We start from the raw sequence: 9,515 nt of genomic DNA, 5'->3' as shown, positions 1-9,515 counted from the left end.
GCGGCGGCTGGCGGCGCGAGCCGGGCGCGGCGAGTGCGGGGCTGCCACGTGGCGGCCGGACACTGCGGGCGGACGTGTCCGTCGGTGGGGGAATTGTCCGGCGCGCGAGAGGAGCGGCGGATCTAGGGTTTCGGGGAAGAAGAAGAAGGAAAATGAAGGGGGCTATTTATAGGCATAAGTGGAGCTAGGAGAGTCCAAATGAGGTGCGGTTTCTGGCCACGCGATCGTGATCGAACGCTCTAGGAGATGGAGCGGAGTTTGGTGGGTTTTGGGCCAAATTGGAGGGGTTTTGGGCTGCAACACACACGAGGCCTTTTCGGTCCCTCGGTTAACCGTTGGAGTATCAAACGAAGTCCAATTGATACGAAACTTGAAAGGCGGTCTACCGGTGGTAAACCAAGGCCGCTTGGCAAGTCTCGGTCCAATCCAGAAATGTTTAATCCCCACACACGAAAGAAAACTAGAAATGACCACCGGAGGAGAACGAAGCGCCGGAATGCAAAACGGACAACGGGGAAAATGCTCGAATGCCTAAGATGAACACGTATGCGAATGCAATGCACATGATGACATGATATGGGATGCATGAAAACGAAAACAACACATGGAGACAAAGACCCAAACCCGAGAAATAAATATAACTTAACGCCGGAAACGGCAAGAGTTGGAGTACAAATTGGGAAAGTTATATCTGGGGCGTTACAACACTCCACCACTACGAAAGGATCTCGTCCCGAGATCTAGGACTGAAAGAACGTTCGGTACTCAGAACGGAGGTGATCCTCGCGTTCCCAGGTAGCTTCACGGTCAGAATGGTGTGACCACTTTTCTTTGAGGAATTTGATTGACTTGTTGCGAGTCTTGCATTCAGTCTCTTCAAGAATAGCAACTGGGTGCTCACGATAAGAGAGATCTTCTTGGAGCTCAATGTCCTCGAAGTTGACTGTGCGGTCAGGAGTCTCGAAGCACTTTCGAAGCTGAGAGACGTGGAACACATCATGAGCATTTGCAAAGTTTGAAGGAAGCTCGAGTTGATAGGCGAGGTCGCCTCTCTTGCTGACAATCTTGAAAGGTCCCACGTATCTAGGGGAAAGCTTCCCTTTGATACCAAAGCGACGAGTACCTTTAATAGGACAGACGCGGAGGTAAACATGATCTCTGATCTCGAAAGCCAAATCACGGTGCTTACTATCATAGTAGCTCTTCTGGCGGGATTGGGCTGCTTTGAGGTTATCTCGAATGAATTTGCACATTTCTTCTGCTTCTGTGATTAAATCATTACCCAAAAGCTGACGTTCACCGGTTTCAGACCAGTAGAGAGGGGTACGACACTTCCTGCCATACAGAATTTCAAAAGGGGCCTTGCCCGAACTTGCTTGAAAACTGTTGTTGTAGGAGAATTCAGCATAAGGAAGACAATCCTCCCACTTCATGCCGAAGGAGATCACACAAGCCCTGAGCATATCTTCAAGAATCTGGTTGACACGCTCGACTTGACCGCTTGTTTGAGGATGGAAAGCTGTGCTGAAGCGGATGTTGGTGCCCATGGCCTTCTGAAAAGAATCCCAAAACTTCGAGGTAAAGATGTTGCCACGGTCTGAAGAGATCACTTGAGGAATACCGTGTAGAGAGAAAATGCGAGAGGTATAGAGTTCCGCCAATTGAGCTGCAGTGATCGACTCTTTGATAGGCAGAAAATGAGCCACTTTGGTGAGTTTGTCGATGACAACGAATATAGCATCATTGCCACGCCTGGACTTTGGAAACCCAGTCACGAAGTCCATCTCAATGTGGTCAAACTTCCATTCTGGAATGGCAAGAGGTTGGAGGAGACCAGCTGGCCTTTGGTGTTCTGCCTTCACTCTTCTGCAAACATCACATTCATTCACGAATTGAGCGATCTCGCGCTTCATTCGAGTCCACCAATAAGCTTGCTTAAGGTCCTGATACATCTTCGTTCTCCCAGGGTGGATGGAGAGGAGAGAATTGTGAGCCTCGTTCATGATCACTTTACGGAGGTCACCTTTGGGTACAACAATACGATCCTCGAAGAAGAGAGTGTCCTTGTCATCAAGGCGGTAGCACTTGTACTTGGACTGACTCTTGGCAATCCCAATCTTCACCTTTTTCACCATAGCATCAAGAAGTTGGGCTTGGCGAATCTGATCTTCCAAGGTAGGAGAGACTTGAAGGTTGGCGAGGAAACCTTGAGGAACAACTTGGAGATTAAGTTTGCGGAAAGCTTCACAAAGCTCGGGTTGATAAGGCTTAAGAATCAGACTATTGCAGTAAGCCTTCCTGCTCAAAGTGTCAGCAATCACATTGGCCTTTCCTGGAGTATACTCAATACTCGGATTATACTCTTGAATCATTTCGAACCATCGAGTTTGCCTGAGGTTGAGATTAGGCTGAGTGAAGATGTACTTGAGACTCTTGTGATCAGTGAAAATGTCCACTTTTCTTCCCAATAGAAGATGTCTCCAAGTCAAAAGAGCATGCACAACTGCCGCCAACTCGAGATCATGAGTGGGGTAGTTCTTCTCATTAGGCTTCAACTGGCGAGATGTATAAGCAACAACTTTCTTCTCTTGCATCAATACTGCGCCAAGACCTTGGAGAGAGGCATCATAAAAGACCTCGTACGGCTTGGATTCATCAGGCGGAGTCAGAACTGGAGCAGTGATCAACTTCTCTTTCAAAGTTTTGAAAGCAATATCACACTCCGGAGACCAAACGTATTTGACGTGCTTCTGAAGAAGATTTGAGAGAGGCTTCGCGATCTTAGAAAAGTTTTCAACGAATCTTCGGCAATAGCTTGCGAGACCGAGAAAACTGCGGAGTTGCTTCACGTTCTGAGGAGGTTCCCAATTCACAATTGCAGACACCTTCTCAGGATTCATGGCAATGCCCTTGGCAGAGATGATATGACCAAGATAAAGAACCTCATCGAGCCAAAATTCACACTTGGAGAACTTGGCGTAGAACTAATGTTCTCTGAGCTTATCAAGAACCAGACGCTAGTGCTTGGCATGATCTTCCTTGTTCTTGGAGAAAACCAGAATGTCGTCGACATAGACCAAAACGAAGTCATTGGTGTAGGCGTTGAAGATGAAGTTCATCATGCGAGAGAACATCGGAGGAGCATTGGCAAGGCCAAAAGACATGACAGTGTATTCATATGAACCAAAGCTTGTTCTGAATGCTGTCTTGGGAATATCTTCTTCACGAATGCGAATCTGGTGATAACCCATACGGAGATCAAGCTTGGAGAATACTTGGGCACCTTTGAGTTGTTCGAACAGCTCATTGATGTTGGGAAGTGGGTATTTGTTCTTGATGGTCTTCTTATTCACTGGACGGTAATCAAAACAAAGTCGGTCCGTTCCATCCTTCTTCTTCACAAAAAGAACACCACAACCCCACGGAGAAGAACTAGGCCGGATGAGACCCATTCTTTCTTGCTCATCGAGTTGCTTCTTCAGCTCCTTCAACTCTTCAGGTCCGAGCTTGTAAGGACGTTTGCACACAGGTTCCGTACCAGGCTCAAGATCAATAACGAATTCAACTGGCCGGTGCAGAGGCATTCCTGGAAGCTCTTCTGGAAAGACGTCTTGATATTCGCAAACGACTGGAATTTGAGAGATGGCATCCAATTCACCCTTCTCATTGAGAGAAAACAGACGGATGGTATTATCCCGAGCGGCAAAGACAACTACATCCTCAGACGAATGAGTCAATTGAATCTGCCTGGCTGCACAATCAAGCTGAGCCTTGTGCTTAGAAAGCCAATCCATCCCGAGAATAAGATCAATATCCGAGTTACCAAGAACCATTGGGGAAGAAAGGAACTTGTAGTCACCCAACGTGATAGTAACATCTGGCACCTCCAAACTAGCACTCAAACGTTTGCCAGGAGAAACGATATCCATTTGTTTACCCAAATGAGAAGAAACGAACTCATGCTTGGTAAAAATGGCTTTGACATGAAACAATGTGATGCACCCGTGTCAAAAAGAACTCTTGCAGGAATATCATTAACAGGAAGGTTACCCATGATGACATCTGAAGAATCCTCTGCCTGAGCTGCGTTCATCAAATTAACCTTGGCGTGCTTGGGGTTGTGCTTGACCACAGCTGTACTTGTCGATCTGACAGGAGGAGGAGGAGGAAGACGCCTCTGGTTGACACACTTGTTGGCATAGTGACCCTTCTGTTGGCACTTGTTGCACGTGACCTCTGAAAGCGGACGATGATACGGAGCACTCGATCTTGGAGCTTGAGACGAAGTCTTGTTCTGAAAACTAGGGTTGGGTGGGTGGGAAGAACCACTACCACCTTTGCTCTTCTGCTGATACGGCTGACGAAACGGAGGAGGAGGAAGCCAAAACTTCTGCTTCTTGGCCACTTGAGTAGAGGAAGAAGGAGTAACATCTCTGACTCGCTTCTTGGAAGCATCACACCTCAACTGAGCAGCCTCTTGCTTCAGTGCCATGTTGTAGAACTCATCGTATCTCAAGGGCTCGAAGAGAACAAGAGCGAGCTGAATATCTTCTCTGAGACCACCCCTGAACTGATATATCATGCTCTTCTCATCAGGGACGTCCTGCTTGGCAAAGCGGGCGAGCTTCTGAAACAACTTGTTGTAGTCATAGACAGACAAAGAGCCTTGCTTCAGATTGCGGAATTCCTCACGCTTGCTTTCAACCACGCTCTGGGGAATATGATGAGCTCAGAAATCTAGACGGAAATCATCCCAAGTGATAACACGTCCACCTCTGGAGTCCTTGTACTGCTGGAACCATTCTGCATCTTGATCTTTGAGTTGGAAGGAAGCGAACTTAACAAAGTCCTCAGGCCTGACATTACTGCACTCGAAATGCTTACACAGATCCACAAGCCAATCATCAGCATCGGTTGCCTCAACACAATTGCTGAAAGTCTTTGGCCCGTTATCAAGGAATTGGTTGAGTGTAGCAAAGTGACTCTGGTTGCTGCCTTGATTCCCTTGACTGCCTTGATTGCGTTCTTGAAGAATTTGCATGATCAACTGTGTATTTGCATTGGTTGCGGCCATCACAGCTTGCCATGCCTCTGGAGCAGGTGAAGGCGGTGGCGGATCAGGATCCGGAGTCGTGCGCGTTGGAGGAGCCATCCTGAAGAGGTTGACCACCATTAGCACATTGACAGATAAATATTGAAGCTGAATCCAACGGAATGAAAATTGCAACATATAGTCTTCACATCCGAACAAAATGAACGAATGCATTCCTCTTGAAATGGTCACATATCCATAAATTGAGAAGCCACGTAGAATTAAGGTAGAGAAATAAATCAATAAGGTACGGATCAAGAACGAATAATCGGTAAGAAATCCCAATCTCAAACCAATATCCGTGGAAGAAAAACTAGAGCTACTAGAATTCCCACCTATGAAACTCCCGAACCTTTCCGGTTATGCAATCAGGTGTTGGGGATACAGGGGAAGCATAATATCTCACCCAAACTAGCAAATCCTACATCCAGCTGTATCCATCCTTCAACACATAACCAAGAAAACTTCGGAAACCATCTACCTCAACCTTTGAAAAGCATCCGTTATACAAGTTATGGCGATACTCCCGAACTCCCGCCCCAGTACTGGGTGGCGTCGAGATTATCTCACCAACGAACTGCATAAAAGAGATTTTCAATGTCGGCGTACTAAACTCAGGTATTCCAGAATTGCAACGATAAAATTATGATGACAACACCTCAGAGCTCAACTCCCCCGGACACTTCCACTAAACCCCTGACAGGAGGCACCAAGTCAATGTTCTCATCATAAAACCATCGGAATGATTCCAAGATACCCGCATGATCATAAATTTTTTTAGTGAAATTTGAGAAGAGAAGAGTCAAAACTCTACGTCAGGAAGCCTTACCAGAGCGATGAGGAGACTGGGAAGTAAAAATAATTCCTAAACTCTCCGATATATAATTCCTAAATGACTCAAAACATTTTTCTAGACACAACTCGGCTGCTAAAAACGATTACGCAATGGGGCTCCTAAGGTCGGGGAAGGCTCTGATTACCAACTTGTAACACCCTTGATGCGACTATAGACCCCACGTGTCGAGGCACGACTTAGAGACATAATCTCATTGAAGGCATATGTCGCAAGTTAGGCAATCTTCACAAACATCCCATGTAATGTAATAATAAAAGGGGAGATAACATAGTTGGCTTACACTCGCCACGTCAATCAAGTACATAAATAACATTACATCATCCATACACTCAAGGCCCGACTACAACGCCAAAATAAAAGAGAACCCAACATGCGACACGGTCCCAATCACCCCCAACTGGGCACCACTACTGATCGTCGGGAAAGGAAACATAGTATCGTTGAGAGTCTTCGTCGAACTCCCACTTGAGCTCATACGCGTCTCCTGGAGCGGAATCATCAGGCCCTGCATCTGGTGTAATAGTAATCTGTGAGCCACAGGGACTCAGCAATCTCGCACCCTCGCGATCAAGACTATTTGAGCTTATAGGTATGGCAAGGTAAAATATGAGTGGAGCTGCAGCAAGCGACTAGCAAATATGGTGGCTAACTTATTCGCAAAAGAGAGCGAGAAGAGGAGGCAAAGCACGAGCGAGAATCTAGAAGAACAACCTGCGCAAGCATAACTCCAACACCGTGTCCACTTCCCGGACTCCGCCGAGAAGAGGCCATCACGGTAACACACTCAGTTGATTCATTTTAATTATTTAAGGTTCAAGTTATCTACAACCGGACATTAACAAATTCCCATCTGCCCATAACCGCGGGCACGGCTTTCAAAAGTTCAAACCCTGCAGGGGAGTCCCAACTTAGCCCATGACAAGCTCTCATGGTCAACGAAGGAATAGACCTCCACCCGAGACACACCGATCAGACTCGGTATCCCGGTACAACAAGACGATTCGACAGGTTAAAACAAGTCCAGCAACACTGCCGGAATGTGCCGACAAATCCCGATAGGAGCTGCACATATCTCGTTCTCAGGGCACACTCAGATAGGTCAAGCTACAAGTAAAACCAACCCTCGAGTTTCCCCGAGGTGGCCCCGCAGGCTGCCCGGTTCGGACCAACACTCAGAGGGAGCACTGGCTCGGGGGGGTTAAAATAAGATGACCCTTGGGCTCCGGTAACCCAAGGGAAAAAGAGGCTAGGTGGCGAATGGTAAAACCAAGGTTGGGCATTGCTGGAAAAGCTTTAATCAAGGCGAACTATCAAGGGGTTCCCATTATAACCCAACCGCATATGGAACGCAAAATCCGGGAACATAACACCGATATGACGGAAACTAGGGCGGCAAGAGTGGAACAAAACACTAGGCGAGAGGCCGAGCCTTCCACCCTTCACCAAGTATATAGATGCATTAAGATAACATGGCAATATAATGATATCCCAACAAGTAGATAAAAGATGTTCCAACAAGGAACGGCCTCCAAACTTCACCTGCAACTAGCAACGCTATAAGAGGGGCTGAGCAAAGCGGTAACATAGCCAATCAATGGTTTGCTAGGACATGGTGGGTTAGAGGTTTGACATGGAAATTTGGGAGTCTTGCAAGCAAGTGGTAGGCATCGTAGCAATGGCATAGCAAAAGAGCGAGCAAACTAGCATAGCAAAGATAGTAGTGATTTCGAGGGTATGATCATCTTGCCTGCACAGTTGTCAGAGTTGACTGGATCCTCAAAAGCAAACTCAATGGGCTCCTCGTTAGCGAACTCGTCTCCCGGCTCTACCCAAACAAGACAAACAAGCAACAAGGATACAATCAACCACATGCAAGACCAAGCAATATGATGAAATGATGATATGCTATGCGGGATGCGATGCGGGATGCAAAATGCAAGATATGAAAGAAAATGCATGAACCTGGACTCAACTTGGAATTACAAGGATGCCGCTAGAAAGATGAGATGAAATCGCTTGAAAACGATATAAAGAACGTCGGAATCGGAGTTACGGTCTGGAAATGGCAAGCGATTCAAAAATGACACCGGTCTGCGATTTACAGCAAGTAGGCATCTAAATGCAATGAGATGAACATGCTACAGCCACCAAACATGACATCAAAATACATGGCACGGATTCACACAAGATGCTTAACAAAAGTCTAGCACTGAGGTATGGCCAATTCATCCATTAGGAGGTTCAAACAAGCATGGCAAAAACGCAAATGGTAAAACAGATCTCAGACTTAGTGAAATTAACACTTGTCTGGAATTTCAGATCATATAGCCCTCTTCGGAGCAACAAAACAACATGCTACAGGACCTGAACATAACAAAGAAAGACATGGCATGGATCTACTCAACAAGCTTAAAAAAAGTCCCTTAGTGACCTTGAGCCAAAAGGGATCACAAAACATTCTAACAAGCACACGAACATAGCAAAAACATAATCAGTTTTCAGACTTAGTGAAAACTGGGACATGCTGAAATATAACTCACGAAGGCACGTTTACGAGCTCGATGCACTCACCATGGTGCAAGTCATGGCAAGACAAGCATACATCCCTTAAGAAGGCACAAAATACAAGCTAGACATGGCAAAAACAATGGCATAGCATGCACGGATTAGCTACAATAACATCGGCAAAATCACAAACAAGTTGACGTTCTGCCCAGATTCACAACAAAGCAAAAGTAGAGCTCGATTGACTCAATCTAGGTTGCTCCATAATTGCAAACAAAGACATTGATGGATAGAGCATAACAAGATTAACAAAACTCCTTTACTGATCATCCTCAAAAGAGGCACGGATCACTAGGAAACAACATGAACATATGGCATCATGAACTAAATAATCCCAGACTTGATGAAAACTACTAAGTCCCTGAAAACAGGATTATCAAGTGCACCACTTTGCAAGCTTGCACAAGTCACCACACACATCCTAAAAATACATGGGTTGCACCTCTGGATAGATGACAAAACCCTTAATAAAACATATGAAGAACTCACGGCCATAGCATGCATACATTAATCATGGCAAAAATGACAAAAGTCTAAGATGAACTAGCAGATCTGCCAATTAACTCACGAAGCCTCCTTCTAACAGCATTTCGGGCATCGAAATGCACTCAAATGAAAATGATGCAATGGAATGAAATGACGTACTCATCGAGACGAACATTTTGATATACTATATGTCCAAATTGGAGCTATGGATGCGGAGATATCACCGGTCAAAGTATGCACAAAAATTAAGGGGGAGAGGGAAAAAGTCAACCATCTCAAAATATCTCAGATCTGAGATCCGGTGCACTGTTCATCGGGCGCGGAAGTCGAGGTTGACCGGCCGGAGTTGAGGTCGCCGGCGTGGAGGGAGGAAGAGGCCGGGGCGAGGCCGGCCGGACTTGGGCTCCGGTGAGGCAGGCGGCCGGCGATGCGAGGAGTCGGCGGCGGTTGCATGGAGGCGGCGGTCGGCGAGGTCGGCGTGGTGGCGGAGGTCCCGAGGCGAGGTGGCGGCCGTGG

The sequence above is a fragment of the Triticum dicoccoides genome, chromosome 6A, assembly GCF_002162155.2.
Source record: "Triticum dicoccoides isolate Atlit2015 ecotype Zavitan chromosome 6A, WEW_v2.0, whole genome shotgun sequence".
Lineage (NCBI taxonomy): Eukaryota > Viridiplantae > Streptophyta > Magnoliopsida > Poales > Poaceae > Triticum > Triticum dicoccoides.
The sequence above is the reverse complement of the archived record's forward strand: the minus strand, read 5'-3'. Positions refer to the sequence as shown.